Genomic DNA, 22,276 nt, shown 5'->3' with positions numbered 1-22,276 from the left:
CATTGACTAACAACATATGAGGCAATCAGTGCTGCAAAAACAGTACCCTTAAAACCCACAAATGTGAAACTTCACCCTTATGGAGAAGATAACCCTGCACCAATTCCCCTTGCCAGATCATTTTTCGGACTGATCAACACTCCATTCACGCAGACAGATCTGACGAGGTTCCTGGTGCTCAAAGCACAGAACCTCAACCCGGCTGGAAATGTTGCATATTGCTGCTTCTACCACTACTGAACATCCACCTGTACATGGTGAATACCAGTCCCTTTTACAGAAGTTCCCAGCAGTGTTTAGTGGCAAGATCAGGAAACTAAAAGATTACCAGCTCAAGCTGAATATTGATCCAACTGTACCACCAGTTGTACATAATTCCCGACCTACACCCTTACACTACCGTGCCAAGGTGGAAGCCAAGCTGAAACAGCTTGAAGATCAAGATATCATTGAACAGGCCACAGGTCCAACACCCTGGGTGTCACCTCTCGTCATTGTCGATAAGCCGAATGGTGACGTAAGACTGTGTGTTAACATGTGTAAGCCCAACAAGGCTCTTTGCCGTACACACCACCCATACCCAACATCTGAAGAAATTCTACAAGACCTAAAAGGCGCCAAGTTCTTTTCCAAAATTGATCTCAAAGAATGTTATCACCAAATTGGACTGGCTGAATCATCTCGCCACCTGACAACATTCAAAACACACGTTGGCCTCTGCCATTACAAACATCTGCCATATGGAGCATCAGTAGGCTCTGAGATATGCCAACATGTAATTGGGCAGGTCCTCGAGGAATGCCAAAATGTGAGGAACATTGCTGACAACATTCTGGCACATGGTACCACTAAAGAGGAGCATGACAGATCCTGAGAAAGTGTTTTGCTATGTCTCCAAGAGAAAAACCTCACAGTCAACCCAGCCAAGTGTCTATTTGGAGTCACTGAACTGAACTATTATGGATTCCACATCTCAGCACAAGGTGTATGCCCTGACAAGGATCGTATACACGCAATCAAGCAAATGCAACCGCCCAGCACAGCCACAGAGGCAAGAAGCTTTCTTGGATTAGTAAATACTGTGGCCCGTCTCGTTCCAAACCTTGCTGCTATGACAGAGCCTATATGAAGAATCACACAAAAGAACCATCCATGGTTGTGGGGCCCGGAGCAATCTGTAACCCTTAACAAACTGCGTGACCTCATATCTAGCGACACTGTTCTGGCCCACTTTGACCCCTCCCTCCCTCCCCACCCAGGTACGTCATGATGCCTGCAAGATTGGAATCAGTGGTGCCTTGACTCAGATGCACCCTGATGGTTCTATACAACTTGTTACATATGAAAGCCCTAGTCTGTCACCCGTTGAACAGCGTTATAGCCAAACTGAAAGAGAAGCCTTATCCAGAGTGTGGACATGTGAGAGGTTTTATTTTTACATCCATAGCAGTCAGTTTGACTTAGTGGGGGATCACAAGCCTCTGGAAGTTCTCCTCAATGGCTGTGGGAACCCTTCACCAAGAATCGAACGTTGGCAGTTACAGCTTCAAAACTATGGCCCACACATTGTTTACCCACCTGGCATCCAAAATGCTGTTGACTTTTTGTTGCGCAAAACTGTCGCAACCAACACACCTAGAGATCCTGTTGAGGAATATGTTAACTCCATTATAGTTGACTCCCTTCCTTCAGTCATCACTCTTCAAGAGCTTCTTCTCGCTTCCGAATGTGACCCTACTTTGAAAACCATCAAGGAGGCCCTGGACACTGGGAACTCTGGTCAGCTGCACCAAAGCCCTTTGCAGATCTAAAGGACGAACTTAGCCAGAAACGTGGGATTATTCTGCGGAACAGTCGTATTATTATCCCTGATACACTGCGTCCTTGCATTCCTCAGTTAGCACACGAGGGGTGCCAAGGCATCACCAAAGTTAAACAGCATCTCAGACAAGAGTCTGGAGGCCTGGCATAGATATTCAAGCTGAGAGATATATATGCAAATGCCTCGGTTGCCAAATTGTGGGCCCCACTCCTCCCCCAGAGCCCCTCCAAATGACAGATCCACCTAAACAAGTATAGCACACAGACCATGTTGACTACTGTGGCCCATTCCCATCCGGAGAGTATCTCTTTGTCGCTGTTGATGAAACATCAAAGTATCCTGAGGTCCACATCACACGCTCAAGTTCGGCAGCCACAGCCATTACACACCTTACCCAAATGTTCGCAACACATGGTATTCCTGAAGTCATTACATCGGACAATGTCTCATTCAGGTTAGAGAAGTTTATCGCATGTGTAAACAATTAGGCATTAAGCATCACAAAATTACGCCCCTGTGGCCAGCTGCCAATGCCTAAGTGGAACGGTTCAACAAAACTCTGGAGAAGACCATTTGTATTGCTTTGGTTGAAGGGAAGAACTGGCGTTCTGAACTGTTTGTGTTCTTAATGAATTACCAAAATACTCCCCATTTCTCCACTGGGGTATCGCCCGCATCCCTGATGATGAATGGTCATATCAGAACCAAGATTCCCTGTTTGGATCTCTCTCGCCCACCTAAGCTCCTCCAAATCGCATGTTCCAATGACAATCTGAGAAAGGCAAAGGCAAAGTCATAGATGGATAAACGACACAAAGCAACACCTTCAGACATTCGTCAGGGATATCAAGTGCTGCTGCTCCAGAAACGTCAAAACAAGTTAACCACAAGATATGACCCTAGACCCTTTACTGTTGTCAAAAAAAGAAGTCAACGTTGAACTTGCGAGAGGTGGGACACGGTTGTTTAGAAACATATCCGTGGTCAAGAAAGTGATTCCCACAGCAAGGAACACTGAACCCATCAGAAGACCTACCCAAGGAGAGAGCGTCCCCAGTCATGGGAAGATTACCTTACAGAACACTGTACATCTTGGCAGGTCTTTGCGAGAATGCCGTGTTCCCAGTCATCTTAATGACTTTCATTTGAGCTAGAACATTTCTCAGAAACTGTGCTTACTCAAATTCTATTGTGAGGCTAGTTGAGTTTAGTCAAGCTACCTTTGTTTTCTGTTACCTGTCCATGCCTTCATAGGAAAGGGGGGATATTGTAAACGCATTGCGTATCTAGAGTGCTGTGCGCATGACAGAAAAACATGTGCTCGCCCACCATGGAGGGTAGTTGAAATACAGAGTTGTGTTCTACCAAATGTTTTGGCTTATTGCCTTATGTTACAATAATTACAATATAAGGTTGATTAGTATATAAAAATTCTGCTCTCAATCAAAATGAATGATGTAATGCATCTTTTGATATCTTTCACAGATAAGGTAATGCATAGGCTCAACCTTGTTAGCTTTTTGTTTAATTTCTTTTGTCATCTTACTTTTTGTTTATGTCCTGTTTCGTTATCTTTTTGATTACTTATTTCTGCTTTTTTTTAACTTAACAGAGAAGTACTATGTAAAATTCAAATACTGTATCAGTGTAAGTGATTTATATAAGTGTAAACAACCCAAATGTATTTGTGTGTATAAATAAAGCGTGTGAAAAAATCAATATATCTTATTAGGCGTTTTGGTGTATAGTATTGCTGTATGTTTTTAGGAGCTGTGCCGTATTTTGACAAGCCCGTAGGGTGAGTCAAAATACAAACAACAGGTTAAACTGTAAAGCGATACTACACACCAAAATATCTAATAAGAGATTTATTATCCAATTGCTGTTAGCCAATAAATTTATCAGTGAAAGAGCGAGAGTGTGACAGTTTTGCGTACATGGGCCAACCTGTCCGGCAAACAGGTTTTCTACTGTACAAATAACTGTACAATATCGCTGTATATTTGTACTGTTATTTGGACAGTATTCGCTGCGGTTGGATAATAATCCCAATTAAAAAAATGAAAAAGTTCCAATAAAAGAAACTGTAACTAAAAAAAAAAAAAAGCAAACTGAAGGAAAGTAAAATATACAGTCATACTAACATACTGAAGGAAGTTAACTTAATACAACCGTGCTAACGCATTGAAGGAAAGGCAAATGTACAGTTGTACCAACAATCTGAACAGAAAGGAAAATACACAGTCATTCTAACATACTGAAAGGAAAGTAAAATATACTGACGTACATTAGTTTGATCCTATATTTTACTTTCCTTCAGAAGGTTAGTACGACCGTATATTTTACTTTCTTTCAGTATGTTAGTACGACCATTTATTTTACTTTCCTTCAGTATGTTAGTACGACCCCTATATTTTACTCCCCTTCAGTGAGTTAGTACTACCATATATTTTACTTTCCCTTTAGAACATTAGTACCACTATATATTTTACCTTCCTTCAGTACCTTAGCACGACCCTATATTTTACTTTCCTTCAGAACATTAGCACCACAGTATATTTTACGTTCCTTCAGAATGTTAGTGCGACTGTATATTTACTTTCCTTTAGTACGTTAGTACGACCATATATTTTACCTTCCTTCAGTACATTATTTTAGCACAACCATATATTTGCCTTTCCTTCAGTGCATTAGTACAACCATATAAATTTTACTTTCCTTCAGTACATTAGTAATGTAGAAATGTGTAGAGCTGTAGAGCTGTAGAGCCATAGAACCGTTAAGAGTCTTAAGAGCCATAGAGTACATTATCTAGGAAGTGTGATCGTAGAGCCATAGAGCCGTAGAACTGTAGAGTTCGTTGTCTAGATATGTGTGATCGTAGAGCCGTAGAGTTCACTATGTAGGGCTTTAGGTTACCCCACCACTTACCACAACCATATATAGCTGTGGTGATATCTCGCTAGAACGATATATCATGATGATGCATCTCTCGCTCGACGAGATGTCGCTAGAGTGATATATCGTGATGAATCCATCGTGCGCTCTGCAAGATATTGCTTTGGCGTTGACCTTATTGTCCTCCACTGGTGTTGGCATTTCACTGGATATGGCATTTGCAAACATCGTCGAACAATTTAAACGTGCAAATGCACTATTTTCTGACAATGAGTTTTTCCTGGCAGCTGGGGTAACAAAACGGTCCTCAAACCAAATGACAAACTAAGCCACAATTTAGAAATATTTATTCAGAGACTCAAGAAGACCTTACCGTCTAACTCACTCAGCGTCTCCATCAGCCAGCTGAAGTGATCTTCTTTCTACTTGCACAAATTCTTTGGGAAAACTTGACACAATTCAACTTTTCTTGAAGAACTGACCAGGGCTTCCTCTACAAATACTGCTACTTAGGACATACCAGTATTTGTCTGGTGCAAGTACAGATACATGATCGTTGATGGCAGGAGTGAAGAGCTTGAACCCTTTCCTTAGCGCCCCTCGCAATTTAGTTTTTTACCACAAGGCCTCCGGGTCCGGGTGAGATCTTACACAGTAAATAGGTTGGACACAGATCTGACAAAGAAATTAGCCAGATGTGTCAGAAGAAGAGATGACATGACAGGAACTCACGCCATTGTGAACTGCACACTAAACTCTCTGCGTGAAGTGATACTTCCGGTTTTTGCTGCTTGCATCCCCTCATGGTGGGTTCATTCTAGGGTGGGATTCCTGGTATCAGAGATTGGGTTGGTGTGTTTTTCTGATGTAGAGCTCTACATCCCCACTTCTGACACTGAAAACAGTTGTGAAGTCTTTCAGCAGAACACTTGTTATGTGCTTGCTTGCAGTTGGCAGAAAGAAGCCTGTTTAAGTTGTGACATGTTTCTGGTGGTTTCTTATTCTTCTTTGGTGGACATCGAGGACAATCACGAGCTAATTGTTGTGTGTAACCCGCAAAGCCAACAAGACCGTTGCTCAGAATTGCTAACTAGGGCTGTCATCATCATCATCTAGTCCTCTTTGTTCCACGGAGGACATAGGGCGTCCACAATTGCTTTCCATTTCTGTTGGTCCTGAACCGCTCCTTTGGCTTCACACCAGGTCATGTTGATCTCCTTCAGGTCCTTCTGTATGCTTCTGCGCCATGTAATTCTGGGCCTGCCACGTTTCCGTGTTCCTTAGGGATTCCAATCCATTGCATGGCACGCTATGTTTCTCTCACCCTTCCTTAGTGTATGACCAATCCATTTCCAACGTCTTCTCTTTATGGTGGTAACAATAGGCTCTTGTCCAGTTCTTATCCATAAATCTTTGTTGGAAATCACCTCAGGCCAATATACTCTCAGAATTCTCCTCAGACACTTGTTGATAAATGTTTGTACTTGCTTTGTAGAAGCTGTCGTCACTCGCCATGTCTCTGAACTGCACAGTAAAACTGCCTTAACATTGGTGTTGAAAATTGTAATTTTGGTAGCTGTGCGCAGGTCTTTTCTTCTCCAGACTGGTGTAAGCATGGCAAAAGCTTGCTGTGCTTTCTTTCTTCTTGCTGCTATGTCTTCATCCGTTCCTCCAGTCTTATTCATCACGCTACCAAGGTAGGTAAACTCTTCAATCTCTTCAATGTATGACTGATCGACTGGTCACAAACAATTAACTAACGATGTCATCATTACTTGATGTTCAGTGATCCGATTTTGTGAGTGACCATGTTGATAGCAAATTCGTCTTCTGTATCATCTTCTATTTCTACCAGATGCAGTCATTTGCCTATTTTTGGTTGTCTTGTTTCCTTTGTTCTGCACTTTTTTGCAAAATGGTTTGAAAGACCACACTTCTGGCACTTTGAACCAAAGGCTGGGCAAAGGTACTTATTCCTTGGATGTCTTCCACCACAGAATTTGCAATCTATCATGGAGAATTTGCTAGGCAGTTTTGCAGGAGGTTTCTCTGTGTTAATGGAACTAATTGATTCATCAGTTGTCTTGTCCGCTTTTATTTGCTTCAGTTGGATTTGAGTGAGTTCGGATGACGCGACTTTCTCAATTGCAGTTTCCAAGGTTAACTTTGCATCTCTCAGGAGTTTTTCTCTTACTGAGGTATTTTGTATTCCAAAAACGATCCAATCGCGGATAAGCGACTCTTTGAGTGCTCCAAATTCACTAGTGTTCGCTAAGTTTTTCAATGCCATCACATAGTGGTCGATGGACTCGTCACTGTCTAGATTTCTGGAGAAAAAGACAGCGTTTATATGTAGTGTTCTTCCTGGGGTTGCAAAATGACTCAAACTTCTCCAAAGCTTTTTCAATTTTGAGTTCATTCCCTTTGTCATCCCATATGAATGTGTTGTAAACATTGACAGCCTCTTCGCCAATCACAGTTAGTAGAGTCGCGACATGTGTTGGTTCATCTTTCTTTGCTACGCCAGTTGCTATTTCATAATTGCTCCATTTTTGCTTGAATTTCTTCCACTTCTGGGTTGTGTTCCCTTGCTGGAGTTGTAGAGGCTCTGGTGGAGGCAGGCTAACTGAAGTGGTGGCCATGTTCGATATTTAAGGAAGCTTATTCGGGTTTCAGTTTGTGGCGTTCACGAGTTCACGCGAATCTTTGTGATCAAATCCTAGATAACCACTCTTCAGACACCATGTAAAAATCTTTGAGTCTTACATAACCACAGCTTTGTGAAGGTTCTGTAATTCCAAAGCTCAAAGAAGTCAACACACTCAACTCGTGGTCGCTGTTGACGTGAGCGCAGGGTAACCAGGCTGCTATTACACAATATCATTACAGAAATCTATAAGACCAGTTTTTAAAGCAGTAAAGACATAAATTTGCATAAAATCGAAAAAAATGCCTGTACAAACCCTCCTTTTTTGTGTTTAAAATTCGTATCCCACAGGATGGGATGTGCTGTAAAAATGTTTGAAGATTTCACTGAAGGAAATGCAAGAAAATCACAAATACAGTCATAAAAAAAGTAAAAAACGCATTTGTTTGGGCAGTTATAATTCAAGACTAAATCCCATTTTTTTAGAGATGTTAATAAAACACTATTTAATCACTGCTTATTACATGTGATAAGTTTGAGAGGACTGGGTGTAAAAATGAATGCAAAAACAGCATTCAAAACATAACACTTGTGCGCACAACGCCATAAATGATTACCCTATGGAGCCACCTTAAGACCTGAAATGGTTCATAGGTGTTGAAAATTACTGACCTTGAAGCCAAGAATAAAGTACTGAGCTCAATGTTTATTTAACACCAATATGCCGAGTGTGGTAGCAAAAAGAGGAAAACGTAAATTACTATCAAAAGCCACTTCATAAAATGACCAATTTTTTTGTATAAAGTTGATCATTCTGGCCACTTATAATCCCTGCTGAGCAACAGCGTATAAAGGTTGCTAAGAGCAGAAAATGCTGGTGAGTATTGTAGTGAGTATTGTTGGTATTAACAATAACTGACTGAAGAGCGTGACTTTCAGTGTCAAATGTCAGGTGAACAGACATTTATTTTCATCAACAAACATCCTCTGACTATATCTGGACTTTAAGAGGGCTACAGAGGGTGATCAGTGATCAATGTTGTTATTTGATAGTTTTTGTGTTGTTTTCATAAAGAAATTTCTCTCAAGCCTCCTCATGGGATTCTTTGCTTGATGTAGCAGGTAAAATATCATCATCATCGTCATCATCATTATAAACTTTATTTGAGTGTAGGGTATTTAGCTAGGTGGCTAATTGAGGACACTGTTCTAAAAGTTAAGATATATGTATGTCTATAGATATGATAACAAAATATGGCAATTGTCCTTAAAAACTGTAAATACAACCTAGCAGATCAATTAAGATGATATCTATTGGATTTCCTCCATCACTCTTCATCCAGTAATAAGCACATCATTTGGCCATGTAACATATATCATGATCCAAAATAAATGAGAAAAATCACTTAGAGAAGGACAACTTATCAAATCAACAACTGCTCTCCCACCTTTGTATCTCAAAAACTTACCCATCCCTCACCACTGCATTTGAAATCTCACATGTCACAATTCTTACACTGTAAACCATTGCGTACAGGAGGTAAAGTCTGCATATAAAACAAGTCGCCCATCAGGCTGGAGCTTATCCCAGTTTGCATAGAACAGTTGAAATGAAGAGAGAACTCGAACTATTTCATATAGCGGATAATGATAAATGTATATATTGCTCCAATGCTGATTCAATAGAACACACTTTATTGATTGCAGGGAGTCTGTAAGACTTTATTCACAAATTATATCATGGTTCAATCATTGCCAAGATACTGCAATAACACTCTTGAATGAAAAAATTGCTTTTCATGATATACATCACGTAACTGATAATTTATGTTCCCGGACCCCGTATGACGCAGACTACATTTGCTCATCATCTTGATCAATCAATCTACTTATATCTATTCCTCAAAACATCTTCAGAAAGAATTGTCTTTGGATGGACTTGTAAACAAACTAACTACTCAATGGAAATTGCTTGGAAGGTTATTGGAATTTTTCAATTTGTTAATTTTTTAACGGAGACTAGTGAGCAGCACAAAGGAAGACTTCTTGTGATTGTAAGCTTTTTCATTTATTTCCGACGCGCTTCGTCTCTATCTGAGACTTCTTTTAAGCGTGCCCAAGTTTAATTTCCCGTGGAAGTGAAAAACTGCTAAAACATGCTGTAAACAGACGTTACAATAAAAGCGTTAATGCACATGTTATTGCGTTTTGTTATATTTTGGGGACCGTATGATTAGCGCTAGCCGTATGGCCCCCAAAATGTGTAGTTCCAGAAAATATCCATGCCTCCCCCACAGAAGGGAATTTTTCTAAGTCCCCCCCCCCCCACCCCTCTGGAAATTCCAATTGAGCTTCACACATTTCTTTAAATTTGTCGGTCTTACAGAACCCCCCACCCCCCAGGAAATTCCAGTCCCTTCTGTGGGGGGAGTATGGATATTTTCTGGAACTGAACAATATAAAAGAAAGTAACAAAAAAGTTAAAAAATTAAAAAGAAAAATTTAAAAAAAACATTTAAAATTGAAACAAAAATTTGTCTTTTTTTTAAAAAAAAACAATTTTTGTTTGGAAGGATCCCAAAGAAATCCTATTAGACTTTCTTAGTTGTCTCTGTAGCAAGAATGATTGTATCAAACTTATGTACCATGTTATTGATGAAAGTAGTATTTGGTTTCTCGAGTTATTTCTTTACAAAGATGCTAATTTTAGCACTCTGCAGTTTTCTACTTATCAAAAGCCATTAATAAGTATCTGCACATTCCCTTTGAGTTGTTTCATCCCACGAGCAACAATAGGGCCTTTATTAGAGGCGAGCTTATGTGCTATACTAGAAATAGCTCCACGTTTAAAGCCTTTAGTGAAACACGAGAAATTCTGGAAGTGCCTCCGGCTTCGCGGTTACCCATTTTCTTCCTTTATTCGGGGAGGTTAAATACAGTAACAGAGCTAAGTGGCTTTCACTAAAACATAAATGACCCAACGGTAGAATGGTAGTCTTTAAATCTACATTTAACTGTAGTCATGCTAACTGATGTGAAGGACATTTTGTTATAGTAGTTCGTATAGTGTGATTGTCCAGGGAAGGGTGGTTCTGAAAAGAACTGTTGTTGGTGATTGACGTTTTGACAACCTGAGCGGAAGTCATCTTCAGAGTCAAGTGAATAGTTTTTGTCAGTCGATGATGTTATAAGTCTGGTCTGTTGAACATGATTGGTCAGTTTAGCTATGATGGTATTGGCTGAAAGACAAGTTTGTCATCAGTCATTGGTGGGTTTCAATCGGTCTATTGTTAGTCAAATTGGTCGAGTTTGGTCCATCTATTGTTAGTCAAATTAAGTCGGTCTGTTGGAAGTCAGTTTGTCTGTTTCGTTTCCATCATGGATAAGTTGTTTGTAAGGCACCGGTAGTTGTTAACATCTGTTAAGTGATGTTTGTTCTAGGTTAGTGTACCAGCTTTTCAGACTCAGTCGTTGAAAATAGTTTGTACTGTAGGTTAAGCACTGAGCAGAGTCCCAGTCAATGTTGCAGTTTGTCAGTTGATGATGTACAGCAATGTGATTGTTGGCATCACCATTTTTCATGGCTCATTTATGTTCAGTCAGTCTCGTGTTAAGGTTTCTGCCAGTCTCACCAATTTAGGAAGCCTGGCAGTCAGAGCATTTGATCTTGTAAACTGCTCCTTGTCTGTTGTTAGGTTCGTCCCTGTCTTTCACGTTGGTCAGTAAGTGTCTTAACATAGTTGTAGGTTTGTGGGCTACACGGACTTTGTAGGGCTTTAGGATCCATGAGATGGTCTCAGAAGCACCCTTAATGTAAGGTATAGTCACTGTAGCAACAGGCGTTGGGTTCCTGTTCCTTGTGTCAGCTTCAGTAAGTTGGTAAATGTTTCGTCTAATAAAGTCAGCGTTGTAGTTGTTTTTGTGAAAAACACGTTCAAGGTATCTGTTTTCGTCAAGTAAGCTGTTCAGTGTATCTCAAACTAGTTGCGCTTGTCTCGTCAAAGTCTTTATAGTCATGGCTTTATGTGAAGTCAGGTTGTAGGATGATTTGTCAAGTAATCTGTTGGTATGCGTTGGTTTTCTGTTCATTGTTGTTCGCAGTTCATTGTTGTCGCGGCTAACCAAACTGTCTACAAAAGGAAGTTTTCCATTTTATAGCGCACTCAAAAAGTGCAAATACTTAGGTCACGTGACTTTGAACGCTTAGTGGATGTTTTGCGACCACGTGGAGATGTTGTTTACTAGTTTTTAGGGTCCTAATTCGTCGTAGAGATTGCTGTTCATTTCAAGTTCGAATAAATGGTTTAACTCAGAACCACTAACATCAAGCTGATTACCCAGAGACATTTACCAGACTTAGACTGTATTGTCAGTTATAAATCTACTACCACCTTAGCACATCTATGTAAATAGAATGTTTTTTGGGGGGCCATATGATTAGTGCTAATCTTATGGCCACCAAAATATAACAACATGCAATAACATGCATTAAGGAGTTTCTTGTAACGTCTGTTACAAGAAGTCTTTCTTTGTGCTGCTCACTAGTCCACGTTAAAAATTAAAAAATTAAAAAAAAAGAATTAAAGAATTCCAATAACTTTCCAAGTAGATGGCTTAGAGGGTAGACTGTAGAGGGTAGATCACAGAGAGTAGCTGGTAGAAGACGTAGAACTTAGAGAGTGAAGCGTAGATGGGCTTAGAGGGTAGATGGTAGATGGTAGACTGTAGATTAAACAGAGTAGCTGGTAGAACGTAGAGAGTAGAATGTAGATGGTACAACATAATTATAGTGTAGAGCGTAGAGAGTAAACTCAATACAGAATTGTATATTAAAAAGGTTATTGAAATACTGTAAACCGTAATAACACTTTAGTAACACTTTAATATATATGAGATAATAAGGAAAGCCAATAAAAAAGTACAATTACAAAAATTACAGCACCACAGATGATCGAGAAACTCGCACTCGCAACCCAATAATTTTTATCACTATACTGATTTTTTAAGCCTCTAGGCTAGTGTAGAGAGTAGTCAAAAATTCTTGAACTGATAAACTCGTAAATACGTAGAGCATAGAGCGTAGATGGCGGAACATGGAGTGTAAGATTGTCAAGTTGTAAGAGCATAGCGCGTTCCCTAAGCGATATAATATTTGCTACAATAACTATACGCCACTATGCCTCTACGGTGTATGCATATCCGAGAGAAACGGAGCTTAAACAATCAAAATACTACTGTAGAGTCCAAGAGCTCTACAAAAATTTCTACGCCAAATCGAGCTTCATAAAACGGGCTGGGTATATATATACCTTATTTTGCCACATTTATTTTGCGATTTTGAGGTGCCCATATTTTGCAACAGTTAAATTCCGCAATTTGGCGGAAATTTTGTATTTTGAATTGCTTTAAATTCGCGTTTTGAGTAACACAATTTATTTCCTTGGCAATGTTACTTAAGGACAGTGCCTACTTTTGTTAGTGCGCGCACATTCTGCGCATCACGCAAGGCGACGTTTAAGTGCCACGCGTGCGCTGCGTTGACATTGACGCAATCAACTACGCTACCAAGTACAAGACTAAAACGAAAGCAAAATTTTCCCAATGTGACCAAATCGAGTTTAATGAACCTGTACGTGAACCAGGAACACCAGAATAGCAGTATATTGCTAACCACTAACTGTTAATGTCTCCCAGCATAAAAACTAGCTGTTATCTGTCAAAAATTATACTGAAATCCAACTGTAAACATGTACCTGCAGATGGCGTAGTGCGCGTGCAAAACAAGTGCGAGATACACAAATGTTTTACTTACTAGGGAGGTGACAAAAAAAATGTAATGGACACCGTAAAACTATTCAAATTAGATCAGTAACTTTGAAAAACGCGTAGTTACCCCTACATTTTATCTTATGAAATGGAAGTGGCAAGCCTATTCAACATGTGATTAGTTTCTGGTTGTGAGCAAAAGGTATTTAGACCATATTTTAGCTGAACCAGAGGAAGGCTGTCAGAGAGGCCAAAAGTGCTGTTGCAACGATTTTGCTATTAAAAATATACCAAAAATGGTTTTTTTTCTTTCCATTTACCATAAAGTTTTAAGATCTTTAGAAATGTGTTTGCTTTTCTGTATGTAAAGGTGAATTCTAAGGAAATCTGTGAAGAAATATCCTTTCCTTCAATTTTTAGATAAATGCTGATGTCAGCATTTTTGCGGAGATTCAGGTAATAAATTTGTGTCCTATATACACCAAATGGAGAAACCTCTTAAAAATCCCACCACCATATATAAAACTAAACGTCATTTGAAGTCATTAGACATAACTTTACATCACTAAACGACACTAGACATAAATGTACATCATTGAACATTATTGGACACTGTTCATTATCAACAGACATCATAATCCATCATTAGACATCATTCACCATCACTAGACATCATTCACCATCACTACACATCATTCACCATTACTAGATATCATTCACCATTGGGTTATTCCAGAAAAAGTACACCCCCTCCCCCCCCCCCCCCCCCCCCCCCCGACGGATGGCAAACTGGAAATTCTCGCTGGAGGGGCGGCTGATGGCTCGGGAAATCCAGGCATGAGGGGGGTATCTGAAGCTAAAAATTCTTCCTCGGAGGTCTTTTTTAACTTCAACCTCGATCGATATATTTAGCCACTTAAAAAAAAAAACTTTGCAATGGGAAATCTTGTAGTCTTTCAGTTTATAGTGTTCTTGCCTCATATGCTTTAAGTTTACCTTCATAGGTCCTGTTAATCATGAAGAACCAGAACGATAAACGGATAACAACAGCTTTACAACTGGATAAACACCGTCGAGTGAGCACGCAACGTCTGGAACATTTTTACAGTACCCAGGCCACCCGTGCCTGTGCTTTGTAATATCCCCAAAAATGCGAAGAAAAGACGATTAGGCTCGGAGTCAGTTGTACTTTTCTGTTTTATTCAAACAACCCAGGAACTCGTTTTGCTGGCTAACATGCAAATGCACAATTTGCGTATAATTTCTTTCTTACCTCTTATGATGTGTAACCATAAACTCGTGGATACGATATCGCCATGCAAAATAATTAGATCCACCAAAACAATTAGTTTTCTTGTAGAATCCAGGTTGTCCAAAATTATGCTCTTGGTAAATGCTGCGATTTACCCCAATATTAAGGTCTTTAATTATTTCACATTGAAGATTCCTCGTCGAATCTACAAGAGTTTTAAGCAGTTTTATCTCGGCTACTTCCACTTTATTATCCATGTCTTACAATCGATATGGTAAAAGACAAGTTTATGGAAGCCAGAACACGGGCATTACGCATAAAAACTTGAATGCTTGAAAGAAAGGCAAGAGTTCCAGTTGACCTACAGACCCATTAAGGTAACAGATAAATTTAAAATTAGTCTAGTTCGAAAAGCTTTCTTAAATGTCACACTAACAGTCCTAAATGTTGAAATTTAACCCGCAAAATTCGCAATATTCGCCGAGCTTTTAAAATTGTAGTAAACAGGGATCTTTTGGATGAAATGTTACGTCTTTTCTATTGCCTGTTGTTTCCAGTTAGGGCCTTTAAAAAAAAAATGGAAATCCTGGCGGGAGGGGGAGTCCTCGCGCTTGGAAATCCGGGCGGGAGGGGGGCTATAGCGGTCTGGGAAATCCAGTCAGAAGGGGGGGTCAAAAATGCTTGCCATCTGTCGGAGGGTGTGTATTTTTTCTGGAATAAACCATTACTGGACATCACTCGCCATCACTAGATGTAACTCACCATCGCTAAACATTATTCACCATCACTAGACCATCACTAGACATCACAATGTGTTTGTATTTTTAATTATTATATTTTTAGTCCAAGGTCCCTCTGGATATCAGCCTCATCACTAAATGGCTAAATACAGTTTACCTTTACCTTTACTAAACGTAATTCACCATGACAAGACATCACTCACCATAACTAGACGTAATTCAACATCACTAGACACAATTCAACATCACAAGACATCATTCACCGTCACTAGACGTCATTCACCATCACTAGAGGTCATTCACCATCACTAGACATCATTCATCATCACTAGACGTCATTCACCATCACTAGCCGTCATTCACTGTCACTAGACATCATTCACTATTACTAGACGTAATTCAACATCACAAGACATCATTCATCATCACTAGACATCATTTACCATCACTAGACGTCATTCACCATCACTAAACATCATTCACAATCAGTAGACATCATTCACCCTCACTAGACGTCATTTATTATCACTAGACATCGTTCACTCTCACTAGACATCGTTCACCATCACTAGACATTCACCATCACTAGACGTCATTCACTATTACTAGACGTAATTCACCATCACTAGACGTACTTCACCATCACTAGACATAATTCATCATCATTAGACATAATTCACCATCATTAGACATCATTTACCATCACTAGATGTAATTCACCATCACTAGACGTAATTCAGCACCACTAGTCATCCTTCAACATCCTTCAACATCATTCACCATCACTAGACATAATTCACCATCACTATACAACATTCAGGATCACTAGACGTAATTCACGATCACTAGACATCATTCACCATCACTGCACATCATTCATCATCACTAGACATCATTCACCATCACTGCACATCATTCATCATCACTAGACATCATTCACCATCACTGCACATCATTCATCATCACTAGACATCGTTCACCATCACTAGACGTCATTCGCCATCACTAGACATAATTCACCATCATTAGACAATTCAACATCACTAGACATAATTCACCATCCCTACACATCATTCACCATCACTAGACGTAATTCAACACCACAAGACATCATTCACCAATACTAGACATCATTTACCATTACTAGACATCATTCACCATCGCTAGACACAATTCACCATCACTAGACCTAATTCACCATCACTAGACATCACTCACCATCACTACACATAATTCAGCATCACTAGTCATCATTCAACATCACAAAACATCATTCACCATCACTAGACATCATTCACTATCACTATACATGACTTACCATCACTAGACGTAATTCAGGATCTCTAGACATAATTCACCATCACTAGACAACATTCACGATCACTAGACGTAATTCACCATCACTAGACATCATTCACCATCACTGCACATCATTCATCATCACTAGACAACATTTACTATCACTAGACATTGTTCACTGTCACTAGACATCGTTCACCATCACTGGACATCACCCACCATCACTAAACATAATTCACCATCACTAGACATCATTCACCATCACTAAATGTAATTCAGCATCATTAGACATAATTCACCATCTTAAGACGTCATTCACCATCACTAGACATCACTCACCATCACTTGACCTAATTCACCATCACTAGACATCACTCACCATTACTAAATGTAATTTAGCATCATTAGACTTAATTCACCATCATAGGAAGTCATTCACCATCACAAGACGTAATTCACCATCACTAGACATTATTCATCATCAGTACACATCATTCACCGTCATTACAAATCATTCACCATCACTAGACATAATTCACCATCACCACACATCATTCACCATTACTAGACATAATTCACCATCACTAGACATGATTCACCATCACTAAATGTAATTCAGCATCATTAGACATAATTCACCATCTTAAGACGTCATTCACCATCACTAGACATCATTCACTATCACTAGACGTCATTCACCATCACTAGACATCACTCACCATCACTTGACCTAATTCACCATCACTAGACATCACTCACCATCACTTGACCTAATTCACCATCATTAGACTTAATTCACCATCATAGGACGTCATTCACCATCACTAGACATCATTCACCGTCATTACAAATCATTCACAATCACTAGACATCGTTCACCATCACTAAACGTCATTTACCATCACTACACTTAATTCACCATTACTAGACATCATTCACCATCACTAGACACAATTCACCATCACTAGACCTAATTCACCATCACTAGACATCGGTCACCATTACTAGACGTAATTCAGCATCACTAGTCATCATTCAACATCACAAAACATCATTTGCCATCACTAGACATCATTCACCATCACTTACCATTACTAGACGTAATTCAGGATCTCCAGACATAATTCACGATCACTAGACATCATTCACCATCACTAGACGTAATTCATGATCACTAGACATCATTCACCATCACTAGACATCATTCACCATCACTAGACGTCACTTATCATCACTAGACATTGTTCACTTTCACTAGACATCGTTCACCATCACTAGACATCATTCACCATCACTAGACGTCATTCACTATTACTAGACGTAATTCACCATCACTAGACGCACTTCACCATCACTAGACATAATTCATCATCATTAAACAAAATTTACCATCACTAGACGTCATTCACCATCACTAGATGTAATTCACCATCACTAGACATAATTCAGCATCACTAGTCATCATTCAACATCCTTCAACATCATTCACCATCACTAGACATCATTCACCATCGCTAGACATCATTCACCATCACTATGCATGACTTACCATCACTAGACGTAATTCAGGATCTCTAGACATAATTCACCATCACTAGACAACTTCAGGATCACTAGACGTAATTCACGATCACTAGACATCATTCACGATCACTGCACATCATTCACCATCACTGCACGTCATTCATCATCGCTGGACATCATTCACTATCACTAGACGTTGTTCACTGTCACTAGACATCGTTCACAATCACTAGACGTCATTCACCATCACTAGACATAATTTACCATCATTGGACACAATTGTAGATTGTGCTAAGCTACAACGTAGCTGAAGTACAATCAGAATTCTGTTATTGTTGCACGAAGAATTCACTAATTGGTCTTGGCCTCAAGTATATAGAAATACCAAAGTCATTAAAAGTGAAAAATATGCAGCGCGAAAAACGTTTCCTTAGAAGGTCATGCATACCATATATGGTCCAAGCAACCCCATAAGCCTAGGCGCCAGTACTGAGCCGGCAGCCATTGAACTTTGCCACAACAAAATAATAGACTAAGGAATCTAGTAACTAAGCATCTTTATTGACACAAAACTTTCATAATGACATAATGCGACAATGATCTTGGAACCAGTAGACAAAATGAATCCAATCTGCAAAGAAATAAAAGGACAATGTTGGCACGGTTGTCATGTAAATAGGGAGGGTGGGAGGGAATTAGTGAATTCTTTGTGCAACAATAATAGAATTCTGATTGTACTTCAGCTATAAAGGTGAAAGTGAAGAATGATCGTCGCAGTTAATTTTCCAATTTTAAGCAACTGGAAAGAAGAAGCCTGAAAAAAATCAGGGCTTCAACGGGATTCGAACCCGTGACCTCCGCGCTACCGGTGCGATGCTCTACCAACTGAGCTACGAAGCCACACATTGGGAGCGAGGTCAAGATATGAACTCAATTAATTGACCTCGCTCCCAATGTGTGGCTTCGTAGCTCAGTTGGTAGAGCATCGCACCGGTATCGCGGAGGTCACGGGTTCGAATCCCGTTGAAGCCCTGATTTTTTTTCAGGCTTCTTCTTTCCAGTTGCTTAAAATTGGAAAATTAGCTGCGACGATCATTCTTCACTTTCACCTATAACCGCAGTTCATATATGAAATATTTCATATAAACTTTACATCATTGTACTTCAGCTATGTTGTAGCCTAGCACAATCTACAATTCTATAGCATGTTGCACTCAGAATTCACTAATTGGTCTCATTTAAAGCAACTGACCTAAGAAATGACTGCTGTGCCAAAAGAAACAGAGTGGCGCAGGCGGTAATAAAAGCAATTAAACGTCGTCTCTCTTGACCAATCGGTTGCAGTCAGGATATCTTTCATTGATACACCACTCTGTCTTGCTGCAGAGGAAGAGGTGCCTCTTGTTGAGTGAGCTTTAAAAACACTAATGTCTATCCCAGCATCCTGTAGAGTCAGCTTTAGCCATCTACCTATGGATGTTGAAGAAACGGGAGAATAAGGTCTTTGAGTGGCTAGAAACAAGGGCTGACTATCACCACTTTGGTTTCGGTGATTTTCTGTCTTCTTAATGTATTCCCTGAGACAGGCAACTGGGCACAACTGAACATTGCCTTTAAGAGCTGGGAAAAAGAAGATGACATCTTTTCCCGGGACTCTGGTCTTAGTTAACCCTGGAATCTTGAACTCCACGCCCTCTGGTAGATACTGCATGAATGTCAAATCTAAGGCATGCAAATCAGATTGTCGCTTGGCACTTGGCACTAGAACAAGTAACATTGCACACTTCCTTGAGAGGCATTTGATATCTAAGTTGCTGTTATCTGGCCACTTCTCAAAAAGATTAGTAACCAGAGAAACCTCCCAAGTGCCAGAGTAACGGGGTTTAGGTGGTCTCTTATTGAATACCCCCCTCATAAAGCTACACACAATTTTGTGTTGACCCAAGGGAGATCCATCCAAGGGTGGAACTGTGGAGCTAATAGCTGATCTATACGTGTTAATTGTAGAGTATTGTTTACCTTGCTCAAACAACTCTGTGAGAAAGTGAACTAAATCACTTACAGCTGGACAAAAGGGATCAATCTGTCATTGGCGACTCCAGCCACACCACTCAGCCCAACAGGACTTGTACTGAGCATTTGTTGATCTACGTTGGGCAGAGAGGAGAATACCTGTAGCTTCTTTTGATATGCCCTCTGAAGAGAGGTGTTCCCTGAGAGTCTCCAACCTGCTAGAGGCAGGGAGTTGTTGACGATCATTGGATGTCTGTTCCCCAGTGGGTCTAACAGCAGGTCGTTGTGGGCTGGAAGCAAAACTGGATTGTCTGTTAGCAACTGTAGAAGGTGGGGGTACCATGCCTGCGCTGGCCACACTGGGCATATGATCAACAAAGTTGCTCCTTCGAGGCTTATCTTCCTCAGACATTTGCTGATCAAGTTGAAAGGGGGGAAGGCATGAGCATTCTCTTCCCTCCAAGGCTGAACCAGGGCATCGTACTGCTCTGCTAGGGATCTGGCAGATAACTGTAGAGTCTCTCCAACTGTGTGTTGTTCCTGTTGGCAAAAAGGTCTACAGTAAAGGGACCGAAACTGCGATTCAGAACCTTGAACACTTCTGAATCGAGCTTCCAGTCCGCTGCATCTGGTTTTGCTCGAGACTCTGCATCTGCTATGACATTCAGTCGACCTGGAATGTGCTCCGCTCGAAGAGTGATCTTCCTCGCAAGGCAGCACTCCCATAGGGAACGAGCATGTTTATCTAACACACCCTGCTTGGCTCCCCCCATTTTGTTTACATAAGCTATAGCCGATGTATTGTCCATTTGTATCAGGACATGGGCATTGCTCAAGGATTTGGTGAAGGCCTTGATTGCATAGGTGGCTGCAAGCAGCTCCAAGCAATTTATGTGAAGTGAGGATTCGTGAAGAGACCAGGTTCCCCTTGTCTCAATCCTGTTGCACACAGCCCCCCAGGCCGACCCTGAAGCATCCGACTGGATTAGCAGGTCTGGAAGGAGAGGCTTCACTGGTCTGGAGTTGGTTGTGGCCAGGTTGGTTACCCACCATTCCAGGTCTAACATAGCTTCTATGTCTAGAATTACCTTCTGATGGAGGGGGACTCCCCGGTGGTCTAAGGAGCTCTTCTGGTGTTGAAGTGCCCTGTAATGGAGTGGAGCCTGGAAAATTGCTGCCTTTGCTGCTATCATTTTGCCAATTAAGCATGCTAGATCTGACTGTGAGGCAGTCCTGGAATTTAGAAGTCTTCTGCAGTTGTTCCGGAGGTTCAGGACTTTGCTTTCCGGGAGGGAAAAGCTCATGTGAATGGAGCTGACCAGAACACCTAAGAATTCCATTTCCTGTGAAGGGAATAGCATAGATTTCTCCATATTCACAAGGACCCCCAGATTTTCCAACAGGTGGAGCATTAGTGATACATCTCTCATAGCTCCCTCCCTCTGAGAATTTAGGATTAGCATGTCGTCTAGGTAAATACATATCCTTAGACCCAGTCTCCTGACATAAACTATCAGGGGCTTCAGCACTTTTGTGAAGACCCGAGGTGCTTAAGTGAGACCGAAGGGTAGGCATTTGAACTGGTAAGTTACATTCTTGAACTGAAAGCAAAGTAGCTTTTGGTGTGCCGGGTGGATGGGAACCGCAAAATATGCGTCCCTGAGGTTGATTTTGCACATGAAGTCAAGAGGACGAAGACTGTCCGCAACCACCTTCAAGTCCTCCATCTTGAAATGTTGGTGGCGCACAAATGAGTTTAGTGTGGACAAGTTTATCACTGGGCGTTGCCCTCCCCCTTTCTTCTCCACTAGGAAAAGGTTGCTGTAAAAGAGATTGCAGTGGTAGGGAACTTGCTGTATGGCTGTCTTGTCTAAGAGGCTGGCAATCTCGTCCTCTACCAGGGCGAGCTGACTGGCATTCAAAGGATGTGGGGAAGGAAGCCTTGACTGCCTGGGAACCCCTGTAAGTTCTAGTTTGTAACCCTTCACAGTGTTGAGGGTCCACTGGTCTGATGTTAAGAGTTCCCAGTACTGGAGAAAATACTTTAGCCTCCCTGCCCTCGGGATGTTCTCTAAGTTGAGGTAGACAAAGGGAAGCGGGGAAAGTGAATGAGTATGAGGAAGGCTTACCTTTGTTTCCCCTGCATGTAGTTTCTGTTGGGAGCTTGTGAGGGCTGCTTGTTGGACTTCTGTTTGGACGCAAGCCTTTGGTCCACCCCTCCCAGGTAAGGCTTCCCTTGGGAGGGGGCGCTCCGAAAAGGCCGGTTGTTATTGTAAGGCCTCTTCCTATTAAAGCTTTCACTGCTTTGGTTTCCA

The 22,276-nt window shown here is 40.7% G+C and overlaps 1 protein-coding gene and 1 pseudogene across 3 annotated transcripts in view; one reads left to right on the top strand and one right to left on the bottom strand.

Moving 5' to 3' along the window:
• Window positions 1–22,276, top strand: part of LOC110064641 (protein O-glucosyltransferase 2-like) — a 174,469-nt gene that overhangs the window by 74,547 nt on the left and 77,646 nt on the right. The gene's annotated exons all lie outside the window — the stretch shown is intronic.
• Window positions 10,701–14,642, bottom strand: LOC149105964 (uncharacterized; annotated as a pseudogene).

The sequence above is a fragment of the Orbicella faveolata genome, unplaced genomic scaffold (assembly GCF_042242905.1).
Source record: "Orbicella faveolata isolate gen_17 unplaced genomic scaffold, um_ofav_v1 contig_3, whole genome shotgun sequence".
NCBI lineage: Eukaryota > Metazoa > Cnidaria > Anthozoa > Scleractinia > Merulinidae > Orbicella > Orbicella faveolata.
Note: the sequence above shows the minus strand (reverse complement) of the source record. Positions and strands in the feature narration are given on the sequence as shown.